Source organism: Poecile atricapillus, chromosome 1 (genome assembly GCF_030490865.1).
Source record: "Poecile atricapillus isolate bPoeAtr1 chromosome 1, bPoeAtr1.hap1, whole genome shotgun sequence".
NCBI lineage: Eukaryota > Metazoa > Chordata > Aves > Passeriformes > Paridae > Poecile > Poecile atricapillus.
Genome location: NC_081249.1, coordinates 68,495,876 through 68,523,699, shown reverse-complemented (window position 1 = coordinate 68,523,699; position 27,824 = coordinate 68,495,876). Strand labels below are relative to the sequence as shown.

The window sequence follows — 27,824 nt, the reverse complement described above, 5'->3', positions numbered from 1 at the left end:
AACTTCATAAACCTGCTACCTTCCCATGGAGATATGCTATATATGTGCTAAAGGAAGACTAAAAGTACTACAAGTTATCAGCATATACCACTCACTAGGGATGGCAAAGAACACATCCTGGAAGAGCAGAAGCAGCCTCAAAGAACTCTTATCCTTTCTCTATCTCTCTCCTTTCTGCCCCCTTTTTCTTCTCTTCTTTTGTCCACACTCCTCCACTTGCTCCACTAGTGCAAAGATAAATGCATTCTGGCAGCTGTACCTGCTCACCAAATAATCATCAGTAGCATTATTTAATAATTTTCTAGCCACACACTGCCCCCCTACTTTCAAAATGGTTTTCCAGTATGTCCTGCACTGCACTGAGTGCTGCATTGGTCAGCACCAATTACATGCAGCCATAGCAATTTATTACTGGTTCAGAAAGGAGGATCACCTCTTAGTTGGCTGTTCAGAGAAAAGAAGTCATGCTAACATTCTCATGGAATTGTCTCCAGCTTCTGTCATAATTGTCCCTCTCTTCTACTATCTTCTTTCCAATTACATTATCTCCTTTTATTTAATGGTTCTATTCCAAGATTTCTGAGACTCAGGAGAAGAAACTGAGGCAACCTAGGATGTAAGATACAACATACTTTACACTAAGCCTGTGATACCAAAAAGCATTCAAGGGAATGCCCACTTCTCTTGCCTCTTCCAACAGCAGATAGTTGTTTTGAAAAGGGCTCTGTGAGCTCATCATTGCAGGGGGACAATTTCTACCCCAAGAAATTGCGTTACCAAAATCTTAGTAATGACTTTTTAGTTAACACACACAAACTTGTAGTCTAAATCTATTTAGCTTAGTACTTTCTTAACTAGAGGCCATTTGGCTTTCTATTCAGTTCTTGTTCACCTTTACTTCTTTTTCATGAATTTTAGAAGATTCTAAGTCTTTTGCATTACTTTAAATCTAATTTCTTCCCCATTTACCATATTACCATGAACTTTCATCTTGCTGAAACAAATGAAGATCCTTGTGGAATATGCCCTGAATTTCACAGAGGGAATGCTGTCAAATGGAAAGCCACATTCTTTTCAAAATCAAAAGTCAGTTTGGACAGGAAGTCAAGGTCGTGACCTCAAAGTTTTGTCAGACACAACATTAGACAGAGGTGTTTTGACCAGACAGGCATCTGATTAGTCTCCTTCATATAAATTTAACCTTGTCCTAAAGTATGGATGCAAATCAAAATAAATAGCCACCCCTTTCGAAAGAAATACTGAAGCAGTAAAATTTTCAAGAGCCTCTTTGAAGCTCTGGATTTTGATTGCTTGATCATTTATATGACTTAGTGCTGACAAATTGTATAACAAGAGGAATTCTTAATACTATGTTATTTCTTCTATTTCAGTATAACAGATCACATAACTGTTCTTGGGTTTCCAAATATAAGCAAGTGACTACTTATGGGATTAAATAGATGTAAGGGATATGTATATTCACTTCCATTTATGGCCTCTATTTCCAGTGACCCACAACAGTGTTTGTTAATAACAAACATTTTTCATTCAATCCTACAAAATTTCTGCAAGTATATATTACTATATAATATAAATTTTATACTTTAACATAAATTTTATTAATTTGTGTTAAAAATATAATTTTTAACACAACATAAATTTTAAATTTTGATATTTTGTTTTACAATTAAAATTATTATGTTTATTTTCACTTCTAGCTCCTTAAGAACCTAAACAAAATACTTTTGGCATCCTTCCTGCACACCCACTCTTGCTGATTTGTGGATCACTTAAAAATATTTTTTTTTTTTTTTAAATCATCCATCCTTTTCTGTCCTCTAATACCTACACTCAGATGTGTAGAAGTCATATTAGGGTTTTTTTAATCTGACCTTGCAATAACATCAATTTCTAACCATACTAACACAAGAGGAACTGGAGAAGTAATTATATTTCTGTGTATGTGACTAGTAACACACAGTTTTATGGATAGAAAAGAGCCACAAAAATCATCCAGGAATATGAAAAATTGAGAACCCTAAAACCCCATTATTTAGGAAGAAAACCCTAAATAATGAGAACCCTAAAAAGCTCAGTCTGTTTAGCTTTTTCTAAAATCAAACAAACCAAAAAAATAATACTGAGAAGTAACTTGATTACAGGTTAAAAGCACCTTCCTGGGGAGAAAATAGCGAGTCCTAAAGAGCTCTTTAATCCATCGGAGAAGGCATAACAAGAATCAATGACTGGAAGCTGAAGGCAAACAAATGCAAATGAAATAAGGTAGAAAATTCTTAGCAGCAGGCATGATTACTACTTGTATTATCTTAGTACCTGGAAGCCAAATCATGAATCAGGACTCTGATCTGTTAGGTGCTGGTAAAAAACCACAGCCCCAAACCAAAAGAAGACACCCAAAGCACAGAAAAAACTGTGATCCCTGCCAGAAGATTACAAAAAGCAAGTAAGATGAGGTAACTTAATAAATCAGTAATAATATTATCTGATATGATAGGCAGCAATTTCAGGTCATGGTTTCATGATACAAAGTGTTATTAAGACTTAAGGTGATTCTTCGTATCAAGACTGTTTTGTCCTATTCCCACCATTTCTCCACAGCTATGAAATGTTGAAGACTGATCCTTATAAAAAAAAAAATAAATAAATCAGTACTAATATCAGGGTTTTCATTTTTATTTTGCAACGAAAGGAAAGTGAATACTTTTGCCAATATTTTGATTTTTATAAATTTCAGTGAATGGGTTGACCAAATTTTCCCTAACAGTATTCCTACCTGTTCTTTTTACAGGAACTTGCTGCATTACTTGTGAGAAAAGACTGCATATCCCAGAGAAAAACATGCAAAAGCAAAGTAGGAGATTGTTTTGTTTTCCTCATAGCAAATCACTAGGCTTGGTGACCAAATCTCAAGCACCATCCATAGATAAAGCAGACATTAACAGAAACTGAAACTCAGACCATGGTCTGGCAAGGTTTCCCTGAGAAAAACTTAATATGCTACTAAATTCTAACATAAAAGATAACAAGATGAGCTTGTGTTCCCAGTACAATTGCCCTGGCACTGGAGCCTACACACCATCCTTGGTAGCTTACAAACACAGCAGGTCACTACAATTTGACTGGGAAGAAGATTAAAGCCAAGAGCAGCATTTTCTATTATTAAAGTTTTTGCCATCTATTTGTGAGATCAAGGATCAGAAGAAAAGCCCCTGAAATTCATTGTGGAGAGAACTGGGAGCCTCTCCTCTTATTTTTCAACAGGAAAACATAGGAGAAAAGCCCACTTTTGATTTCTGTTTCCTCATTTAAATTATTAGCAGACTACAGCAACACCCCCAACATCTATTGCACTGGGAAGCTCTGGAGGAACTAATTTTTGGGGGTGGGAATGCTGAAGAGAAAACAAAAGCTAAAGAGCTGGGGTCAACACTCTACAAATAGTCCCTGAGACTTGGAAGCAAATTGGATATACCCATGGTGTTAAGCACCCACCCTTTTTGCTTCCCTTCCTCCCTGGAGGTGGCCAGCCTCCTTCCATCAGCTGATGTTGTGTTTCACTGGGCTGGATAGTCACATTCACAAGCTAGACAGGGAATCACTTACTATCAGTTCTGAAAGCTTTAATTTTTCTCTTGTTCTTTGTTAAAAACAATTTGAGCTATAGCTATAATAAGTGACATTAAAAGAACACTGCTTCATTGCAAAGTTTAAACACTTAACAGCCTTACTCTTTGGCCTCGTGCACTGTGCTGCATTTTTCCACAGGACTGCTCCGTGTGTGCAGGACACAGCTCAGGAAGTGAATCAGGGCTGTGCATCAAATTAGATTATTTATTGGTTGGGATACATGTTGTCTTTAGGAGTTATGCTGAGAACAAGACACAACTACAGGAAGAGAGCGATGGGCATGTGGTTAAGGCAGTTGAATGCCACACAGAACACTCACTTCTGCCTCTGCTACACCAGCAGCCCCCGTGAGCAAGGAGCAAGTCAGACCTCACACCTTGGCAGATGGCCAACCAACCTCCTCTTCCTCATTTTCTGAGAGTCCAAACAGAAACACCTTGGGCCTCTCGCGTAGAAATGCAAAGCAGATGATGATAATGGAAGGTTTGGGTCTTGAGGGAAAAATGGAGCCAGTGGCACAAGGTTAAAAGGCAGGAGAATCCATTTAATATCATTGACTTTTCTACTGACTAAACAAGTGGCTCAGTTTTCTCCTTGGTCTAACAGGACAACGGTGCTTTTCTGTTCTGGGAATATGCAAAAATTCATCAAATACTGTGAAGCTCCTTAATATCATTGTAATAAACCTACAAAAACAAAAAAAAATTTGATTCTCTATATAGAAATAAAGTTTTGGATCTTTTAATCTCTTAAATATTGTATACTGCTATATACTTGCTTTAAAAATATTACAATATAAATACTAACATAGAATACATCTATTTTTCCTCTCACACTCTATTTGTGATTTTTCAAAGTCCTTTATACTGCTTCTATCAGGGCTGTAAGTTTAGTATTCAGCAAAGCTGCAACATGGAATAGGACAGTGCACAGCAAGGTATTCAGTGGCTCATATAAATAAAAATAATCTTCACTCTCAGTTGTATGTTGTGTAACCACAGCCACAGGAATAGAAAAGTAACAGTAGAGCTAGTAAAAGGTAATGTCTTTTCCTACTTATTTTATTACATCAGAGTATCATCATACTGAAAGCTTTCAGTAATACTAGGCTGCCAAGTTTGCAAAATAAATTATACTTTGTGTCTAGCAAAAAATAAACAAATCTACCTACATCCTTAAAAATAACCTGAACAGTTTCAACAGTTACGGTGACTTAAAAATCTGAGTTAAGAGAAATACCACAATGATTGAAAACCCAGGTGACGATCTCCTCCATTTTAGGTAGAAAACCACTACATGTAAAAAACACAATAATCAGAGCAATCATGAGGTTTAGGCACACAGCAGAACAGAAATATTTTAACAATGTCTGAAAACATCCCAAGCACACAGTGTCTGAACATTACTAAAGTGGATGTGCATAAGACTCAAAGACACCACCATTTTAAAGGATAATTTTCATCATTTAAGAAGCAAATAGACAGGAGAACAAAATAGAAATTTTTGTTCAGGCCTAAAATCAGATCTTCAGAGTGAGAACTTGCAGTCACCAGAGTCCCATGAACTTTGTCAGGCCCCCAGGCTATCAAGATCCATTTGAACAAATCCAGTTGCAGGAGACTAGGACCTAAATATGTAAAAAGAAAAAGAATGAAATCAGGTAATACAGCACACTCCTCTAATTAAAGAGACACCAAACTAATCACAGAAAAATAATCTGAGTGGCTAGACCATGACAAGATCTCTATTTTTACCTTAAAATGCTGCAGCTACAGCAAAGGCAACAGTGATCTCTCGCACCAAGAGATTTATAGAGCATTAATTGATCACAGCGCATTCCCCTTCAGGCAAACACAAGTACCTGCAGTGTGTTTGCTCACCTCCTGTGTGCTGCTGCTTTTTTGTTGTTATATGTAATTTGTTTTATTATTTTTAATAAAAGAGAGTGGTCTAAAATCAATAAAGGCAATGTATTTATCTTCATCAGCTCTTCATGTAGATTTTCAGCCTCTTAGTAACACAATGACCAAAACTAAAATAAGACAATCTCCCCATATTTTAAAACACTATAAAACTGACAGAAAGTAAATAATATTTCTGTAACAAGTGTCATTGTTAAGCCTATCTGAAGGTTGTGAGAAGTTCTAGCAGTGTGTCTCCCTAAGGCTTCAGTGAAACTCCATGGCAGCACACACCTAGTATCATACAACTGCTAATGAGAAAAGAGACTGTAGCAAAAAAAATGCCTACCTCATAATGAGGTTTTCCCACTGTCATATAGGCACAACAGGAAATTTAACACAACAGGAGTGTGTGACAGAAGCAGTGAAAACACTACAGATACCAGATTTATGGTGGCACAAGCACATGGCTACACAGTGGAGAGCTGTGTCATCCAAACTTCCACAGCAGCACTTCTCATCCACCCCAGGAAGGGGCCCGTGCTTCCTCCCTACCTAAGGCTATCTCTCAGCTTGGGAGGCCATAGTGGCCAATTCACCGTGCCTGTAAACACCTGCACCGCTGCACCTTGTACCTTCACTACCATGACCTCTTTGAGACAGCCAGACCAAGGACAGAATGAATTGTCCAGGAGCATGACACCATTCTTCCTATTACTAGAGCAGAGTTATACTTTCAGAGATCAGCATGTGACCAGATAAATCAATATAAATAAACCTTCTACCCCAAAAAATGTTCATGACAATCAACAATCTCTGATCACTGTTGTATCTCCTACAGCATGGCTTAAGATGCAGCAAGATCCTTGACAAAAAAAAATTAGAAAGTTTAAAAATTAACTCAAAATACACAAGGGCATGAACATCTTAAATTCACTGAGACATTAATTTGCCTATAGCATTCATGGAGAGATAAGGACTCAAACCGTTATTATTTCGACATAGGAAAAAATAATATTATATACAAAGTTTTCCATGCACATGGACATGAAAAAGCCTTTTTTGCCAAGATGACACACTGACTTAGACCACTTATATATAAGGAAACACAGATATGCAAGGCATATGAGATCTCAAAAATTTGTGAGTAAAAGAAATGTGTTTGTCTTTTTAGAACTGGTGTTAGCTCAGGACAGATACCAAAATCTTTACTCACATTTTTATACTGAATTCCCAGTTCAATCCCACATGTATATATGAAACTGGCACATGGTAAAGAATCTACGACACTGGGCTTCAGCTATAGTGTCAGATTTTGGTGATTTTATCTCCAGAGAGTTACAGCCTCAAACCTGGGGTCACTCTGCAGGCACACAGAGACTTGGGGGGAAGATGCAGCCAGCAGGGCCCAGCCTTGCTCAGGCAGAGGTTCCAGTCCCAGAGGCCACTGTGCCCGTGGGGTATGTTTGCTCAATGAATTTATGATTTCACAAATTTTTAGTAAGCAGAGAGTAATTTACTGCCCCTTACCTGGCTATCACTGCTCTTTCTTTGAACAACCTGAAACTATTGATGGGCCATTAATATCAAATTCCTTGTCAGAGTTACATTTCCAAAGAAAGGCAGGTTTTAATTTCTTTTCCTGGAGCTTTATCTTTTTAATCTGGACATCTAACTACTTGACACCTAAGACAACCTTTTTTTTGCTCTTGCAAACATACATTAACAGTTTAGATTTCCACACCTGGCAGAAATTTATTGAAAAACAACAACAAAGCAACTGTTTGGATGTTTTCTTCAGGTTATGCCTCCTTGATACTAAAGCTGCCTCGTCTCTGGTTTAAGTCAGAAAAGCCTAGAAACAATTCTAATTCACCTGTTTGCTAGCAAGTCCATACAACTATGCACCACTGGAAAGTTAGCCAAGAGCAGATGTATTTCCTCTGTCCTTTCTCAACCTGTGAGCTCTGGTACATGCTGAAGGGAGAAGGAAAAGATGACTGTGGCTGGTATGGGACCTGGCTATAAAATTCTCAAGCAAACTGAAAGCTTCCTCCTCCTGGAGGGAATTCTTGTATCATCAGGCAGAATCAGAATAAGGAACAGAATCAATTAATTACTACTGAAATACTATGGAGTATTGTTATGAGAAGACTTGACTCCATAATTTAATTGTAAGGAAATTACTGTATCTGTGTTCTCCATTACTATAAACCAAATGAAAAGATCAGTGCCTTCCCAGCAAATACAAAATCCATCTTTTCATGCTAGGCACCCTACTGTGACATTACAAATCTAACTCAACAATTAATGTCCAGTCCTTTGTGGCAGGTGGAGAAATATTCTAAGCAGTATTATGTGGGAAGCAGTTGTAGGAGTGCAGAATGTCAAATAATAAATAATACAACTATATTTGAGGACAGATCTTTACAGTTTTTCCTATGAATGACTTAACTGTTGGTGACACACACAAAGCTGCACAGCTACACCATCATCGTGCCTATTGCTCAGACATGTAACTCTAGCATCACCTTACATCCCAAAGATACTCCAAATCCCAAGATTCATATTCATAATTTGCAGACACTTTCAATGCAACATTTCCAAGACGGTATTTTTCTTAATCCTCCCAATCAGCTAAAGTATTCAATCAGGTTAATCATCATCATCATGATGATGTTTTGATTCAGCAAGATTTTGCTCCCTGGTTTTTGATTCAGCAACATTTTTTCTCTCTGCTTTTGACAAACACAGCCTAATATCACACACATTCACTCAGAGAACTGCTGCAAAGACCCTTTCCTAGTCAATCGCTTGGAGAACACATCACTATCTCCACAGCTCTCCTTGGCTACTTCTGCAGCATTTACCACTTGTCTTCACTTCCAAGGTCCATCCTTGTTTATCACCACCACACCTATTGCTCCTTAATCCTTGTCAGGAAGACAGCTGTGGTTTGCTCATGTTTGAAACCGGGCCAATCTTCATAAAACACAAAGCTGAAAAGACCATTAGGTCATACTGTCTAATTTGGTTATTATGTTATGTTTGGCTAAGACACTTTAAAAACCCTCAGTTTTTTACTGATAAAAAAAAAAAATTCAGGGATGCTTCTTGTATCTCTTCCCTTCCTATCTCCCACTTGCCATTCAGTGTCAAGAGTCCAGTTTCCAGCTCCTCTCCCACCCACACGGTGTATTTTCAAACAAACCTCTTGTGCCTTTTTCTGTCTTACACCTTACACTTTATGGAAACTCCCTTAAATATCTGAAAACATACTGCATTACTGTTGTTCAAGGCTTCCTCTGAAATTCAGCTTACTAACATGCCCCTACAGCCCTGATGAGCAAAATGTGTGATAAGTAGTTATATACACATCACCTGTTTTCAAATGTCTACAGTAAGCAAGAGTGGGATGTAGGAGGCAGATCCTATCCTACAGTAAACAGAGAGAGGCTCCTTGAGAGAGATTTGCTTGAAACACTGCAAAATGTCCTGTGAAGGAGTCTCTACATACACTGTGGAAATAGCCTAAGGAAATCAGTCTTTTGATTTAGTTACATGAGTTGGATCCCTAAAGTATTAATGATCCCCCTGACTATTAGCATTTCCCTTTTCCTCTGTGTGTATTTTCTACTTTCAACTGTATTATATTTACACTGGTAAGATTTAAAATTGCAGATATTCTTTCCAGCACATGTCTGCATGATGCAAAGCATCATAGGAACTAGTTATTTTACAGTTATAGAAAAACAGCCTCACAATGCTATACAGTATTTTATTAAACAGATCCTGATCATGCAATTATCATAGCATTACACACATATGCCTGGTGGGTGATGCAGAGCTCTGTACACTAACTTCAGCTCTGGTATTTACTAAATTCCTCAATCCTATAATAAAGACCTGGAATGTGTTCATGGCTGGCACCAGCTTTTTTCTCCCCACTGTGAATCATGGGCAAATCCTCAAGAGAAATCAACATAGCTAAAAGAGCAGAAAAGGGAGAACAGGAATATTAGGAAGAGTTAGAATATCAAGAAGAATTTATTCACATAAAGTGTGATTAGACATTGGAATGGGCTGCATAAACAATAATCAAAAGACATACCAGGCACCACGTAAAAAAGAAAATAGACCAGAACAACTGCTACTGATGATGATCTACTTCCTGCTCCAGATAACAGAAAATAAGTTCTTTCAAAGCCCAGAGTAAAACGCCTCCTAAAGCAAACAAAAAAATGAGGACACGGTCAGTCATAGATCAAAATCTGATCAAAATCTAACCAGGGAAAACATTGAATTAAATTATTTGATTTCATTATAATAAATGTCATTAATAGCAAAGAGTTAACCACAAAATGCTGAAAAGGATGTATTTGGTCCTGTATTATAGTACAGTCATTAATAATTCAGAAACTGGGGCAAGTATCATGGCATAAAATCTGCAGTTATTTCAGTTACTCAGAATCAAGGAAAATTAATAATCTAACCAAAATTACTAAGTAGACCCCAGAAACAATAAATCAACTTTAAATGGTGATAGATAGATAACAGACACATATTAAAATAAACCCGTTAAAAAACCCCAACAGTCTGTGTTTTATGAGGTTTCTAATTAAAGACAAAACTGTAAGGAACTTAGTGCAATAAAACTCAATGTGTTAAGCAAAGGGAGGGTAACAGTTACCTACTAAATCTCCAGATAAATTGATGTTAGTCACTTGCATTTAGTCTCCCACAGATTTAATTTACTCGCAGTCTTACATTCACTTGCTCACAAGCACCAACTTATGTTTAAAGGTCCAGCCAAGATAACTTCCATGAAAAACAAAAGATGAGGGCCATCAGCTATGAAGTCCTCGCCCCATTTCAGGAGTTCTTTTAATTATCAATATAAATTAGACAAGTCAAAGAATCATAAAATGGTTTGAGCTAGAGGGCACCTTAAAGATCATCTAGTTCCAACTCCCCCTACTATGGGTAAGAACACTTTTCACAAGTGCTCAAAGACCAGTCCAGCCTGGCCTTGAACACCTCCAGGGATGGGGCATCCACAGCTTCTCTGGGAAATTTGTTCCAGTACCTCACCACACCCACAGTAAAGAATTACTTCCTAACATCTAATCTGACTATCTCCTTTCAGTTTGAAGCCATTAACCCTTGTCCTATCACTACATGCCAGTGTCAGGTGCCAGGGGGTTGTAGGATTGCATCTGTTTAATGGAAGTCAAACATTAGATCAGTTATCCCCTAATGGGAAAACACTGCCAGCTACTTTGGCCTCAGGAAAGAACCAAAGCCCACTTCAGCAGTTTAGTGAAAAATCTCTGTTCAACACACCACTACAATCAAAATAAAAATAATTAAACAGGCAGCTTAAACAATGCAAGACAATTAGAAGAAAACTGGTGTAAGAGGATTATAAAAATCAGTGCTGTGACCTTACCAGAAAAAAAATCCTATATGAGGTATAGGTCACTCTTTCTCCAAAAGGATATTAACGATATGGACAGGGTTCAAATTGAGACTATTATGCATGGAAATGTAAAGCAATTGCACTAGAGAGGTCAGATCAGGCATTTGTATGCTTGCTATCTTACAACACAAGAAGAAATAAAAAGAAACACTGAAAGTGTGGAAAATTCAAAACTGAGCAGAAGAAATGTTTTTTCACATAATATATAATCCATTCATATTGATTATCATGGAAATTCAGTTATTAATCTAAATACAATGTCCCTATCAATGACAGTATGAATTAAACCAGTTACTACATAGAGAAATCAGGAAGCAACTTGTAGCTTACATCAACTGAAGCATTAGGAGGTATTTATTAGTCAAAGGGGAAACTGTATTATAGTTTAAGCAAATATGACAATCCCTATGTAAAAATATAAATTAAAAAAAGGAATAGCAACTTGATTTCATGATTGAAATTTTATTCACCATCTCCCAGTAACTCTTCATACAGTTTGCATTAAATACTATTAATAGCTCATTAACAACAGTAGTTGTCTTTAGAAGTTTTTGAAACAACTGAAGTTTGGACACATTAAACTTTTAGATGAGCAGTAAAGGCAAATACATGAAAAATTAAAACAGCATGATTATGAACTTGTTTATTCCATCTCTGCAGGTTCTATTTAAAATATATATTTCCCTCATTTCTAATCACAGCCAATTTCTTGAAAGCTTATCTGTTTTTCAAAGACAAGGGTATTGAACAGTTTCCTTCATCACTTTTAAAAGGATTACTTTAACAAGGATTCTCATCACAAAATCTTGCTAACAAACACCCAAAAACTGACTACTTACCATTCACCCACAGACAAGGGAGCTAGAATTAGCTTAAGCACTGAATCCTTAGCACACCAAGACTATACAGCTTGGTTATCTTGATTAGATCATCCTAGCTTAGTTTGAAATGCACATTGTCACTGCACATACTAAGACCCACACTGCCCTGTTGTACTAGCAATTACAAGAACATATATGATATTATAACCTATATAAAGTATATATAACATTATAATTTTTTATCAAAGAGCAGAGTCTTAATTTTATTAGCACAGACATGGAAAAAATGAAAGTGAGAATAAGGACGTGGCTTCATATATTTTGGTTGACTTTTTTCCATCATGTCTGGGAAGGTAAAGAGAATATTATATTGTCTGGAGGTGGGTGAGCAGGGAGGCTGCCAGCACTGTCAGTGCAAGGTTGGACTTAGTCAAGGGCTGGGTCAGGTAAACAGGGCAGAAGTAAAAGGCTGAAGCATCACACAGTACAACAGACAGTAAAAGTGAAGACTCGTACGTCAGTAATACAGAGAGCACAAAGAACCAGAAAGATTGCCCGGGAACTCTTCCTTGGGTAGAGATGATATAGCTTGTACCAGGACACAAGAAACTGAGAGATTTAAAGAGCTACATGAACTGCTCTGGTTCTGGTAGAGAAAGGAATTTCAGTCCATGGGAAGCCACGGGTCTGACAAGACCTTACTGTCAGCAATGACAGAAAAGCTATCTGGAATAAAAGCAGTGCAACAGGTTGCAGAAAGGCAATATAAAAATTCTGAACCCAAAAGGCAACATCATCTGTGTTCTGAAAGCAGCAGACCATTCACCACCGGGACACTAAGAACATAAAAATTATTCTCCTTGGGTAACTTACTCTGATTTGCTGTTCTCATGGGTTGTGTATGTGAGTGCAAGCACTGTCACTTGGCAGATTTACCTTTCAGTCGTACAGTTTCTACCTGTGATCATTTTAATGACACATTCCATTAAAAAATACTGTCACTTCCTAAAATAAAAGGGACATTTTGCTTTTCTAAAGCTATTATATGCTTGATAGTATGTTATCAATGTACATAACTTGAAATATACCTCATTGAACATTTACCTGCAAAGTTGCCCCACGCTTTTTTCCTTTTACCTAGAAGATGGGGAAGAGCAGCAAACTAAATTCATGGGAGAAAAGGTGTTAACTTACTTCATTTACATGTAAAGGAATTTCTTGTTAAGGACACTTCTTTGCTCATTCCAACAGTACCAAAGCTATTTATTTGGTAGTAAGAGTTTCTGGACTGAAACAGACATTTCTCAACTTGTTGTTGATGATTAATGCACAGTTTAAGAGAGCCATTACCTTGTGACAGGCACTACAGAAGCCAAGTGTCAGGTAATATATCAACTTCTGCTCCAATCTAATTCTAATTTAATGGTTAGAACTCCCATTTTTACGGTCTTGTTTCAAATATTATACTACAAAGAGTTCAGCAGGATACATAGTAGCTGCTGTAAAAGTCTTGTGCGAATATCACGTAGGCATTAAATTCGACGTATTTTAACTTTAGCCAAAGCGCGTTTTTAAACGCGAGCACGTTCCGCAATGCCCTGCATAACCACTGAAGGAAGAGCCGAGTTTCTGCTATCAATGAACAAAAGCGAGCTGACACGAAGCCAGCGAGCATCGGGCGCGCCGCCCGCCCCGGGCAGCGGCTGGGCCGGCGGGCAAAGGTCCCTCCAGCCCCGGCCCGGCCCCGGCCGGCTGCGGGCGGCTGCCGCTCCCCGGGCAGGCAGCGGGACAGAGGGAGCACAGCCCGCCGGGTCCTAATGCCGCCGAGCCCGGACAGGAGCCTCTCGCCTCCCGCCCCGGCGGGCTGAAGGCATCGAGGGATGCCCGGACCGTCCCAATGGAGAAATTACTGGCGGGGAACACTCTGAGGCCACTTGGACGTGCTCGTGTGCAACACGGTCCTGGCAGAGCTGAGCTCTGCCACGGGTGAAACCACCTTACCCCGCCTCCCTCGAGAGAAAAGCACCGAAGGATTCCACGGGAAAAGGAAGACGTACCAGCAGCTCCTGATATCGATGCTCCTTCTATACTTGTAAGAAACCCTGATTTGTTCGTCAAAACTCAGCCCCTGAGCTTTACCTGAGAGCTGCTCATCTTCATCACGCAGTACACGAACAGAAAAAATCCCCTGGAACAGGTGGGAAAGTGAGAGAGCAGGACTAAAACTGTACATGTTGCAGCAGACACGAGCACGATTCCAGGATCTCTCCTGGCAAACAAAGGAAGGCTCTTGACAAGCCAAAGACTAGGAAGAGAGGAGACTGTAAGAAGTCCAGCGAGGCAGCTTTTACACCTGTAAATGTGGAATACACCAGCACGTCTGCTTTCTGGCTTCCTGTTCTTACTATGGTCTGTTAAAAGCAAATACAGCTGTACAAGATCACCAGCCTCTGCAGCTTCACATCACTCTTTCAAACACATCAGCCTGGCCAGAGCAATGATTTCAGATGTATTTTCACTTTGCTACCTCCTTCTTCTTGCTTATACATCAACACCCCTTGAAGATTAAACAGTAGAATTGTAACTTTATATGTTTTAATACCATTTTAGCGAGACATCCTTAAGTGACCTGAGATGACTTGGTCTGAGGGTGCTAGAACTGCAAACAGTTGCTTTGAAACAGATGCTTTTATTGCCTTCCAGTGTTTCCTGTGGAATTGTGATCAATTTTGTTAACAGTGGCACACAGTTTTCATTAATGTGCCTAGTCTTGCTGCCAAAGCTGACAAGGGACAGGAGAGACAAGCTCCCCATCAGTGAAAGTAGAGTTAGGTGAGCAGTGACAGCCTCCTCACGAAAACAGGCAGGGACACAGACAGAAAAAGCTGCACCCAATGTACAGCCATGAGTAATGCTGAGTGAAAAATGTATATTAAAAAATGTATATTAAAGAGTGGTCTTCCCATAAATGTATCTGTTCATTTTGGCATAACTTCCTCTACTACATACTATGCATGACAGAACAGAACCATTATTTAAAAGCCAAAATACTTGACTTGCGATATGTTTTATCTATCCTGTCACAGCAATCTGTCTTACTCCTATCAAAACCACAAAACTAAACCACAGAACAAAAATTCTGGAGCCATGCACATACTTTCACTATGTGAATCAATGCAGGCTTAGCGTTAACACCACTATATGGCACATGAAAAAAGCCCAAATGTCCTAAAGACTCAATATCAAAAGAAGTTTTGTTTCATATACTTTTCAAAGCCTTTCCTCTCACTGCTGTGAGTGCTCATCTCTCTCCCTACTACAGATACTAAAGGACCTGCTCCTAGCAGCATTCTTACGTGAAGTTTCTGTAATGTAAGTGAAAATTTGTGTGATTTCATCAATAGGTAAATCTGTTTCCTCTTTCACATTCTTACTAAACAACGAAAAATCAAATGGGTAAGAAAACCAAAATTCAAGGAGACCTAAGGTAATCGGGTCCAACTGGTTCAATATAACACTAATTAGTGCTTTCACAATGTGGAGAGCATTTGGTTTGTGCTATCAACTTCCAAAATAAAACAGTTTCAGAATCTGCCGAAATACTTTAAAAAATGCACAGGCGGCAGTGCAAATCAGATACTTCCGTAGCCTCTCATCAAATAGTCCAGAAATTAATACAATGAAACTGTGCCACCTTGTTAAAAGAAAAATACAAACAAACAAACTAAAAATTACTATTTCTCAGTCCCAACTTGGGCTCCCAAGACAGATGTAGCTTACAAACTCAGCAAATCAACAGTGTGAAAAAGAGCAGTCAGACATGGCAAACCACAGCTTTTTGAAAGAACATGCATTGAGTAATTGCTAGCACACGCGTCCGAAGTGCACAAAACTTCCCAAGGATTCAAACGGATATGAGCATCTTCCACATTTTTATGTGCAATGGCATAAAGTTTCACTGTGGGCTGCAATAGCAAGGTCATGCCTTGAGGCTGGCAAGTTCATTTAACATATGAGTCATTCAGTGTGGCAACAACATAACAGAAATATCCACAAACCAATGAATTGTGAAAGAACTATAACATTTTCCCCCTCAGGTCTGCACCTACTAAAGTGTCACAAATAAAACTAATATCACACAAATGATTCAGCAAAAGAGGAACTAAGCAGTAAATGACAGTCAACTCTTTGACAAGTCAATAACTTAACTGTTTTTATTTGAAACCATACCAGTCAGCACAGTCATCTTAGAAAAGATCAACAAAAAAAGACACTCCAGACATGATGTTTATAACTACTGCAGCTACAGATAAGATACCTCTACAACATGGAAATTGCAAACTAGGTTTTTCTTCACTGATACCTTCTGTCAGAATTTGAGGCAATTTAAAACTAAGAACTTATCACCACTCCCCCAAAAAGAAAGTTGGTTTAAAATATAAATGAGATAAAATAATTAACCAAACACTTGATGTGCAATGAACCTGAGTGAAAGATTAGCCTGGCAAGAAAAAAAAAAGAAAAAAACTGAAAAAAAAGATAAAAAAAGTGTAAGCAGTCTAGCTTCCTCTCCATTAGCTTCTTACTACATTAGCCCACAGAATCACATAGCCAAAAAAAACATAAGTACATCAAAGCAGGTATCTAAGTTTACATTCATATATCTAACATGCATATTTGTCCAAGTGCAGTTAAGGGAACCTAGTATGCCCCTAAATTGAAGTTGCTGATTTGTGTTTCGTATTTTGGCACTGGAATGAGTACATAGTACTTTGAAGGCCAGATTTTATCTCCCTCTCACCTCGAAAGTAAAAATGAAAAACTGAGTGTTACAGAAAGGGATATTAAATAGTCACTCTTAGTCACCTTCCTTGCCAATCTGATTTCAAATAAGGAGACTGCTTACATTAATCTTTTTAAGTCTAACTTATGCACTTATATCAGACCTTTGGAGTGTGGCCACAGATCTCTCAAGAGCTCACCTACCAGGCATTCTCTATCCCTTCTCCCCCAGTATCTTAGTGAGGATGCTCTGTTTCAGTTAATGCTGCCCTAGGTACCTGTTATGGTCTACATCTGTATCATGCAAAGGAGTCCAGAGCAGCTGGGTTCTGTCAGCTTGGCTGGTGCTCACCCGCACAAGAATACAGCCCTGTTTTCCTGCTCTCACTGTGCGTCCATGGGAAGTATCTGTGTTAGCACAAGGATGTGTCTGAGCTCCTTACCCTTGCCTCTCAGCAGGACTAAGGCCTCTGACAGGCCCGCTCAGACATTATGTCAGACCACTCAGACATTAACCACCACCCCTCTGACCAACACAGTCTATCCGATTAACACCTAATCTGCTTGTGAATCAGCTCCTGAGCCACCGCTGCTTTCTGCACGGCATGACAAAGTTAAGAGGTCCCGAGTGTGACTAAACCCTAATTTCACTGGAAGTAGCACGCTCTGGAACAGCTATCTCAGCTATGAAACTGGTTCATCAGAAGAATGGGCAGTGTCTGTGCTGCTCTTTACTACAGAGCATATGCACACCCAGCACCTCAAAATACTTCTACCAAGAAGCTTTAAGAACTGCCAGCTGCCACCAGAACAGTTCCATTTCAATATAAACTACCAGTGGGATTCAGAGAGTAGGAAGAAAAAGAGGCACAAACTCTTTGTTAATTTCAAGAAGTCAGTATATACACGGATAAGAATATATTTGGCTTTGGTGAAAACATTAATTTTTGCTTAGGGAATTGTTTGCCTAAGTTATTTCAAATCCTGAATTTGAAGGAATCACTTGTACTATACTGCAGTTACAGTAAAACTTTCATTGGTGCTTTTATTTGAACTTTCTAATTGTGTACATTATTTAAATGGTGTGAAAGTTTCAACAAAGTAGTATTAGTACAGTAACTTAGCATGCTACCATGTTTTTTTTTAATGAATACAAGGATTAAAAGTATCCAGCTATGATTAGTTTGTCAATAATTATATGTTTTGTATCTCCTGCAAAGCTGGATGCAATGCACGTTAGAATATTCTCATGTGTAGTGGTGAAGTATGCCATGAGAGATTATAGTCAGAGTGAAAAAAAGACTTTTTTTTAAATGACAGTTCAAATATATTCAGTTCTAAATATTCAGAGAAACAGGCTCACAAACAGTGAGCCATAAATGGCCACTAACTCCCTCTCTAAAATAATTACTTTTCTAAAAAGATGCTTTTACTATTTTTATATGCAAGAAGTGAATGCTAAGTAAAGTTGTTGTAAAATGCCTCAGAATTTAAAATACTTCATGGTATAGAGCAACCCTCCTACTTTTCACATTTTAGAAGAAAATTTCATCAGACAAATCCTCAGAGAGAGACACAAACACATTTTACTGAGAACTATCACGTAGTGTTTAATAAATGACATGCAAATTCTTACCAGAATGCCACAGCTTTTGAAGATGCCATATCCATTGTTATCCTCAAGATATCCATTCTTATTCATCATTAGTTCCCTGCTTCCTTTGCACTCAAGCTTTGGAACGGATTTCTGACAAGCAACTCACACCTACCAAAATGGTTTCTAGAAAGCAAATTATATAGCTGTAAGACATGAAAAACAAACCAGCAATTTGCAAACCACTGCAAGTGCAATGCAAACACAGCAAATAGAAAATCCATTCTGAAATGTTCATCCTATTATGCTGGACACTAATATAACCACAGCTGTAACATTATACTTTTAAATCACTGGTTCACCTATAGAAAAAAACACAAGAGCAAAATTCCTTTTTATCCCATGGAATCTCATATTTTTCATCTCATTAAGAGTGGTAATTTGCCTGTGAATGATTTTTATAAAATAACAGGATAAAGGAACATTATTCTAAACTATACTTAAGGTCTTCTAAGGACTTATGAAAACCAAAGTTCCATTTATGCTGGGTAAAGCAAATATACAGAACGGTAAAAGGTCCTCAACCACATAAAAAAACCCAAGTCTAAACAGGTAAGACAGCACAGGGGAAAAGTCCACACACAGCACAAACAGCAGGACTGCAGTTAATGTAACAGCAGTTCTACTTTGCAGGTGGCTTTTGCTTGCAAACAACATAGAGGGAGGTAAAGGGTAAGGAGGGCACATTGGGTGGGAGGAAGCATATGTAGTATACAGGAATGAAGCAGAAGTGAAGAGGTAGAAAATGGACAGCAAGAAGTGGAAGAAACAGTAAGCACAGGACAGAGATCAGCTAATTAAAGTTAGTCAATGTTCTCTGAATGGTCAAAGGTCCCTGGGCTTTTGGCTCTTTCTGTTCCTGTGGGTTAGTCTCTGGCAAGGTTCTTTCTTTACTGCTCCCAGGCTTAGAGCAGTATGCTTAGACATATTTTATACTTATATTCTGTTCTTTTCCCCATCACAATCCCCTCCCCACATTTTAAGATGGGATCAAAGATCTCTCCCTCAGTTGTAGCTTTAAAAGAGAGATGATCTGAATCTGCTCAACAACATCTGTAACAAGCACATTCAGATCAACCCTATTTGCAAGTGATCCAAGTTCTGATATTCTGACTTTAGCCTTCCTAATTCTTTCTTAAGTAACACATAGTGGATAGCAGAAAAGTGAGGCAAGACACTGATCTATAAAACAGTAGTTGAAAGTTGGTAAGAGTACATAAAACATTGTACTCCATGCTGAATAACACAGTTGTTAGGATTCAGGATGGGGACAGCTGCTCTATAGGCTCTGGTGCACACAGCCAGATGGAAATATTCCAACCCTCACAGTAAACTGTACTTGTTCCAATGTTAACTGAATAGATTAGGCTTATATCAGAACAGAATATGCATTTGCATTGTCAAAACACTCATTGTTTATATCCTTTAGCATAAATGGAGAGAAGACAGAGTAAAGAGCAAGTCTGCCTACAAGGGCAAATCAAACCTGTGAAACTGAAGTGGTGTAATTTTTTATGGGGCTGTATGGATAAGGGCAAATAAACTAGATTGAAGTCACTTTCACCTGGTGCAAGACCTCCAATAGGAATAGTTTATATAGGCATAGCAACTGCAATATAATTAAAAAAATTTCTGGAATTGGGCCAGCGCTCCTAGGTTGTTTCCTTCTATGCAGAAATAAGCTACCAATAGATACAGTTTTACACTGATACAGCTCTATTCACACTGGGGAAAGGTGGCTGATACTTTAATTACACCAGTACAGATAAAGTAGAGAACTGTCTGATAGAAAACTAAGTGTCTCAGATATAGTCCATTTACCTATTGCAAGATAGCAACAATATTCTTAGCTCAGGAAACCCTTTAGACTAGTTCTTAACTTAAAAAAATAATCCTTCCTGTGTCATTCCCAGAACATCACCAATCTTTGAAACGCTAATGGAATTGCTAGAGACAAACCAGACTTTGAATTTCTGCCAGATTCTGTCAAGAGTTCATCTGACAAAAGTTTTCTCTGTGCCACTCAGGTGTCACTATTCTCTTTATATATCCTTTTCTTTTAAAATGAACTGGGTTTTTTTAGCAACAATGTTGTGGTAATTTTAAATCTTTGTAAAAACACTGGTAAAAGTAAAGTGTGTGTCTTGGTGTGAAAAATACACACAAAAGCAATTATTACTCCTTTGCCAGACTACAGCTTTGGAAATTACCCACAACTTGCGGGTGATGACAGTAACAGGCAAGCAGTTACAAGAAGAAGAAAATTGAAAATAAAACTCAACACTACAATTCTTGTATAGCATGCTATCATAACTTAATGGAAAGGGCATACTAATATAGAATATCTTCTTAAATAATAATATTTTATCTTTCTATTTAGAAAAATTATCTCACTGCAAATAGTTAACAGGGTGCTTTAGGACCTGCCAGCAAATGTAGTCTATTACATACAGAAATTATAATTTCTCAATACTCTGAAATTCTGTAAAAATGAATCTAAAATACTTTTAACTTACAGAAATCATCTTGAAGGATGCAATACTTAAATCTACTCCTTAAAAATCAACTTCACTGCACTTTTTGATGTTATTCCAAGACATACACATTTGCCATTTCACAGCATGATAATGAAGTTAATCTTCAAAGCACTATATAGGCTTCACCATCTCTTCTTGGTGAGCATGTCAGGAATGAAATATCCTCTCTTGGAAGACCCTTAAACTCCCATAGCTGTATTGCAGACAAAGCAACAGACTCTCCTCCTTCAAAAATACAATCAATATGACAACAATAAAAGAGTTGGATCCAAGAGGATAGCATTTAAGCTGGATGTTCATGACCAGGATAACAAATTGCTGGGCCTGCTCTCAAAAGAATGTCATGATGTTGGGACCCAAAACCAGTGTAGCACGTTGGGTGGTACCCAGTCCTGCTATTCTTGTTAAGCCCTAAGGTAAGCTACACACAAGCTCCCACATGAGCCCTCTCTTAGATATTCTTGGAACACAAGTCCCAAGAACAAGATATGTCTTTCTGAGAGGGCAGGAAACTGTGTTCCAAAGAACAGTGGAGCAAAGATATTCCAAAAAACTAATATATGAATGGGTTACCCACAGAGAGGTACATGCACAGCTTAGGTATTGCTCAGACACTTCTATTTTAAAGTGCTAATGGCACTTTACAGTGCCACCTACAGTGGTATGAACTGTCTCTTAAAATACGTCCCTTCTCCAAGACTGAATGTGCTGTGTACTACAATTTTTTTTTTTTTTTTTTTTTTTTTATTATAAAGAACCTTTAGTAACTGTACAGGATTTTCCCCCAAATGTTTAGTATATCCTGTGGCAAGAATTACAGGGATTACTCATTTCTATAGGGGGAAAAAAATCCCCAAACCTTGTATTCTTCACCATTTAGGAACACACAACTTACTACAAGCATGTGATACTCTTTCTACTTAAATGAATTAGGAAGCTACTATAAAACCACTTGTATTTTAATAGGTTGTTTTAACCAGTTGCTTGGCAGGAATAGTTTCCTACTTTCTTAAAGCAGATGATCTATTTCAGACGCAGCTGTTTCTCTCACATTCTATATTGCCTATAGAACTGAACATAGAAAACCCTAAATATATCTCATTGATGTTAACAGTCTATCGAAGTTAAATATATTAAAAGGTAATACATCTATTTCTTTGATTTGCTATAATCTTTTATCTTAAAATACCCTCAATTTTTATTCTTGATCTCAAAATACTGATCCTTTCATATTATCTTTCTGATTTTGAAGGTGGCAAGGAATTAAGTCTATATTTGAAATTGGACAAGTCTTAAACACCCAAATTTGTAATGTTTTCTCTTTGGACGTTATGACAGAAGAAAAACTTTTTGTTTTTTAACAAGGAAAACTTACTGCTTTTTTCTGACAATTACTTAACTGTATTTGATTTTTTCCTCCCCATCTTTCCCAAAAAGCAGAGTGAAAAAGTACTCTAGATGATGAACTAGGACAAGCTATTGGAGATGGCCATAACAGCTCCTGCTGCCATTGCACACCATTCCTCTCCAACTGTCCTGCCTCCAGTACTCAGGCAGCAGCACCTGCTACACCACTGTACTTTCCAAAAGCAGAAATAAAGTACAGCAGCACCAGTTCTGGGTGACTTCAAGTCTCTCTGTTACAAACTATACTGAGCTGTCACAACACAAACTGTTGTGATCCCATGATCTGAACAGAGCCCCTGTCACCTACTCTAATATGGAAGCTGTTAGTTCTAAATTATACATTCAATACCAAAAGACATCTCTGTCTTTGCAAAATAGAAATCACAGTAGCTGGACCAACTACACACTGGTTCATGCTGGAAAATGGGATTAGAGCTAGACATTCATGTTCTGAAGTCCTCTTTAGAAACAGTACTGCTGAAATATTAGATAATTATATAAGACTCAAACTGCAACTAACAAATCCTCTCACAAATATAGACATGTCTATTTTAAATTAAATGTTAAGTGGGAAATATTTATAGTTTAAGTTGCACACTTTGCTACTTAATTATCATAATTTTAAAAAGAAGACACCTTTAATTTCCTCCTCCAAAGAAGTTATTTACCTGATCTGTAGCCTGGGAGTCCCCAGTAGTCAGTTCTGAGATTCTCATCCCACTGAATGTCAAGGACCTAGCATTTGAAGGATGAGATTTCAACATCAGTTATTGACAGCTTAACTTTGCCTCACCAAAGATAAACCAACCTTCATTCCCACTCAGGTCAGCTCATTGATTTCACAGAAAACACATTTAGAAAGCAGAGCTGAATGCTTTCAGAAATTCCACCCATGAGATAAAAAGGGGAAAAAAAACCCTAACCAGCAAAAAGGAACTGATATAAAATGTTTGAGACTTCTTGATGCATGATGAATCATGTATTTTTGTATATTTGTCTGCAAAGTAACAAGTAACTGAAATTGCTGTTAACTGCTTGCTGAAATGATATAATCTCAAATACCTTACATTCTTACTCTTCAGATACAGGACTCTGTTCTTTGACAAAAACCCAATTTATCCTTGTATCAGAGGCTGTGTTAGGAAAATAACAGTTCTGTTGAAAGAGTCTGAAAAAAAAAAATACACTTGCTGCTCTCAATACCCATATTATAGACACCATAAGCATTATTATGAATAATACTGAACTTGGTTTCTGTTTTACTCTTGTCCTGCTTTGGGTTCAATGGAACTGTGTTCCATTAAAGTTTGACTTCATGTGCAGCCAGAACAGATTCTCAGCAACAGGACCTAATTAGCTTAAGAATAAATATTGGTCTTCAACTACATTAAAAATAAATCTGGATACACCAAGGCCCTCAGTTTTTATAATTCTGTATCATTAAAAAAAAATAAATAAAATTGTATCTGGTGAACACTATTCATAGCATTCATATGCAAAATAGGACCAGAAAATATAAGCACTATCTCCAGAATTAATTCTGGTTTGTGATGATTTTATTGACATGCATTTCAATTTTTAGAAGTACACTGAGGCAACAGCCTCCTTTTCACTACTGCCATTCCTGTCTGGAATACATTAACAGTTCAAAAGCTTCTCTTAACTAGTTTCTGTCTTCTAGGTACCCATTACATTTATAAAGCATTTATTTAAAACAATATCTTCATGTTTCCTACAAGGATGAGGGAACTAAACTAAAGGCTTACATTTATAAAAAGTAATGCACTTTCTACAACACTGTAGTTACCAGCATCGGCACTCTACCAGGAAGGCACTGACAGGAAGTCAAACATGTGCATGAAAACACACAGAACAGGAGCCTGTTTCCAGACCCAGAAGATATCATGGTACTATATTTAAGAAATTTGAAATCCACTTACTTCTGTGGGATTTTTAGCAAGACAAATGATATTCTTAAGGCTTCTCAGATCAGATTTTAGATATGCATCTAAAAGATGCAAGCGATCCAGTAATTTAACTAATATTTTGTCTTACAAAGTAGGCAGATATTATTAAGAGAGTCTTGATTTGTGTACAACTGAAAAGGCTGACAAACAGTACTCTATCTGATAAGAAGAATTTGGCTGTTAAGTTTTTTTCCCAAATTATCGTTTATCTGGCTGCTGGTTGGAACACCAAACCCACTGCCAGTTTGAGAATTCCTACAGTTTGCTATGAGAACATAAATTCAAGTGCCTGTTTAAATATTCATAACTATTTTATTAATTTACTTCTAATAGTTCTTATTGAATGTATATTGCATACAGTTCCCATATAGAATATGACTAGAAACCAACTTGTGCTGTGAAGTCATGATTAAGTTATAAAAATAATTGGATGTCTTGAAAAAAAATAAACACTATGTTCAGAAGCCATTAGTCTAAAATTAAATCCTGGTCAGGTGTTACAATGCCAAGATTAAGGACACATTTTAGAAAAAATAAAATTAAAATAAATTTTAAAAAATTCCAAAGCTGATTTTTTTAAGTAGAAAATTTTCCAAGTTGTGAAAACCTAACTATGACTTGCTTTTTACTGCCTCTGGATGACTTGAGGCTTAATAACTAACATTTTGATCCAAAACAACAACTCAGGCTTAGCAAAATATCGAATTTATATAATAAACACATATGAAAAGTCTGAAAAAAGCACACAGCAAAAGGGAATTGCATCATTAAGATCATAACCTCCATTGACAGGTACTCCAGAGATAATAAATGGTGCTAGAATTATTTTCCAGACTCGTTCCCTCCACTCATCTCTTAAGTATGTCTGCTCCTATATGTGCCTTTTAATTTCAACATACTTCATGTGTTAAATGATCAACACAAAGGCTCTGACAGGACACAGCATATATACAAACGTAAATGAAATGCCAGCATACCAAACCCAAGTAAGTATAATTTTAAAAAAACCTACCTGGACTTGAAAAAGCACCCTTGAGCTGCATCAGTACTAGTTCCCAAATGAAGACTCTTCCTTGCAAATAAGTGAGCTTTCTTCAGATCATTATTCTGTGGCACAGGCTCCTCCAAATGGCAGAATGAATGTATTGCCATAATTGAAAATTTACAGATCATCTGAAGTAATTGAACAGAAAGCAAGAAATACAGCAACTTTATTTTGTGTAAAGTTACTGAAAATACTTTACTTAGTTTTCAAGAACCTGTTACTTAACAATAGCATTTAAAACACATACAGGATATGTATGTGCAGTGATTGATAAAGCATAAATGAATTCATTAAACCAGATGGACAGTTCATCTAAGCAGAGATGCCCAGATAAGGAACTTCCATTTAAGGCTACTGTGGAGCACCATTACAATGCATTTTAGGATGTTTCTTATACATCATGTATTTCTTCTCTTCAAAGAAGCTTTCACCTGGGTATCTAGAATGATAGAATGATACATGTATTTTTGCAGAACATTTGCTTGTAATATAAAATTATCGTCAACTGGTTCAAGTTACTCCTTCCAGCATGAATTATTTTGTAGCTAAAAACACCAAATGTCATCTAGCACCATCATGCTAATACAGACAGCTTTAGAAGACTGCCTTCAAGATTCTCACAACTTTCTCTGATTTTACTGAATGTATGCAGTATTTTACTTGGGATGCTTACTTGAGGGCAAGATGAGTCACAGATTCTAGAGGCATAATCTGATGAGCATCTATTCTTGTAATATGCCAGTCCAGAGAGGACACTCCTGCTGCTTGTTCTGATCCTTGGGTCATGATCCCGTCTCCTGGTGGAGCCACCCACCAGGATGAGACCAGAGTGAGGAACAAGCTTGGGTTAGAAATTGCTGCTTGCCACAGACTCCTCTCAAAGTCAGGATCAATTTTCTGATTCAAGTCACTGCATGATGGTACAAATCACTGTGCTAATATAACAGGAGGGAAAGTGAGGGAACAAGACCACACAGATAATTGCAGCTAAAAATGTCAGCACTTAAGAAACTGCTGTTGCCACCTGAGTGTAAATTACAAGGTAAATCACAGCTCTGCCACTGAAAGCATCATAGTGTACTACTGGACTGCTTTAACTTTCAGTTCCACCTCTGAATCACTGGTCATCCTCCCAACAATGGCATAAAAAAATGGTGACTTCTAGAGCCTAACCAAAACTGCCTGCAGTACAATTTCCTGCCAAAGGCCATACACTGCAACTTTAAGATAGGATCAACTAAACAGGATGGTCTGCAAATTCCAGCTCTGCTCTTTGTGTTCTGTTTAAAAGTACAGTATGTAGCACACTTGACAGCTTCCGGTCTTCTGGCACAGCATCCCATCCTAACGAGATGCATTCTTAGCAGATCAGCCACTTCATCCTTTAGAACCACTAAATGAATGAATAGTATCAAGTCCTTCTGACTGAGGAGCCTTTAGCACTTCATTCTAGCATTCAGTCTTTTGCTTTTCTAATCCTGTAACCAGATAACATCCAATCAACATTATTCGAAAATAATAAAATGCCCACAACATCCTTGTTGTGGATAACATCCTATGCTTGAAAAGCAGCATAAAGAGATAAGTCCACTCCTTCCTAGCACCTCTTATTCCTTTTAATTGTTTTCTATACTCCCCAAAAGTCCAAGAGACCTGCCAGGTCCTTAACACATTACTGGTGATGTTACCATACTCCCTATATTTTTAAATAAAAGCATACAACCAAGTGTTTTCCTGAAATACACTGCTACCAATAAGCCATGACAACACCTATAGCCCATTACTGAGATTAATTCAAATATTGGGAGCTTAAAATGTTACATAAAAACATCTATAATTGCATGCAAATGAAAGTGATTGGCCTTTAACAGGCAGCAGTTTCGAGATTTCCTCTCTTATCACCGACTTCTTCCTTAAAACTAAGTAATAAACAATACTAAATGAGAAGAATTATAGAAGTATCAATGTGTAAAAAGTTTATCCAGATACAGGAAGAAAATCCATATGATTCCCTGCACATGAGAAGGATTATTGTTTATTAAACTCAACCAGCTGTGTCTCAACACCTGTATATATTCAGATTCTACATAGTATATTCTAACAGTGGGGGAGTTTGTTGGGGTGGTAATGGGTTTGTGTTTGTTTTTTTTAATATAAGAATGCGCTCTCATATTCTGAGTCCTTGCTTTGGAAAGTTTTTAGGGCCTCAAGCCTTTCTCAATCTGCTAACCCGCACTGATGCCCTTGTTACCATAGACTCAGTACTAGTGGTACCTGAATTAGGCAGAGTAAATGTAAATTCATTCACATGCCTCAGTTGTACATGAAGTATCAAATTTTTGGGCACTCTACTCTGGAGAAATTCTAGAACACTTCAACTATATGCTAGGAAAGAATTCCTATACAAGAAACTCAATCTGACATAAAAGTGTATACAAAGAATTTGAAGCAATACACAAAAAAGGCATGGGCGTATTCCTCTTACTGTTTTAAATCTTAATCTTGGGTTCAAATTTGCAACTCCATGCTACAACATGATGCAATTAGGTAAAACAACAACAGTAACTTACTAGAGTTTAACTT

At 37.5% G+C, this 27,824-nt stretch overlaps 1 long non-coding RNA gene across 2 annotated transcripts; it reads right to left on the bottom strand.

The window, feature by feature from the left end:
- Positions 1-1,933: 1,933 nt before the first annotated feature.
- On the bottom strand, positions 1,934-26,132 carry LOC131574610 (uncharacterized). 2 transcript variants are annotated; one of them, XR_009276549.1, is made up of 6 exons: positions 25,915-26,132; positions 25,209-25,369; positions 22,898-22,964; positions 18,268-18,411; positions 9,661-9,773; positions 1,934-5,275 (listed from the first exon to the last, which is right to left on the bottom strand). It is a non-coding gene; the product is annotated as an uncharacterized LOC131574610 (long non-coding RNA). The 2 variants fall into 2 exon arrangements; XR_009276548.1 differs by lacking the exon at positions 25,915-26,132 and having other exon boundaries at positions 25,209-25,382.
- Positions 26,133-27,824: the final 1,692 nt, after the last annotated feature.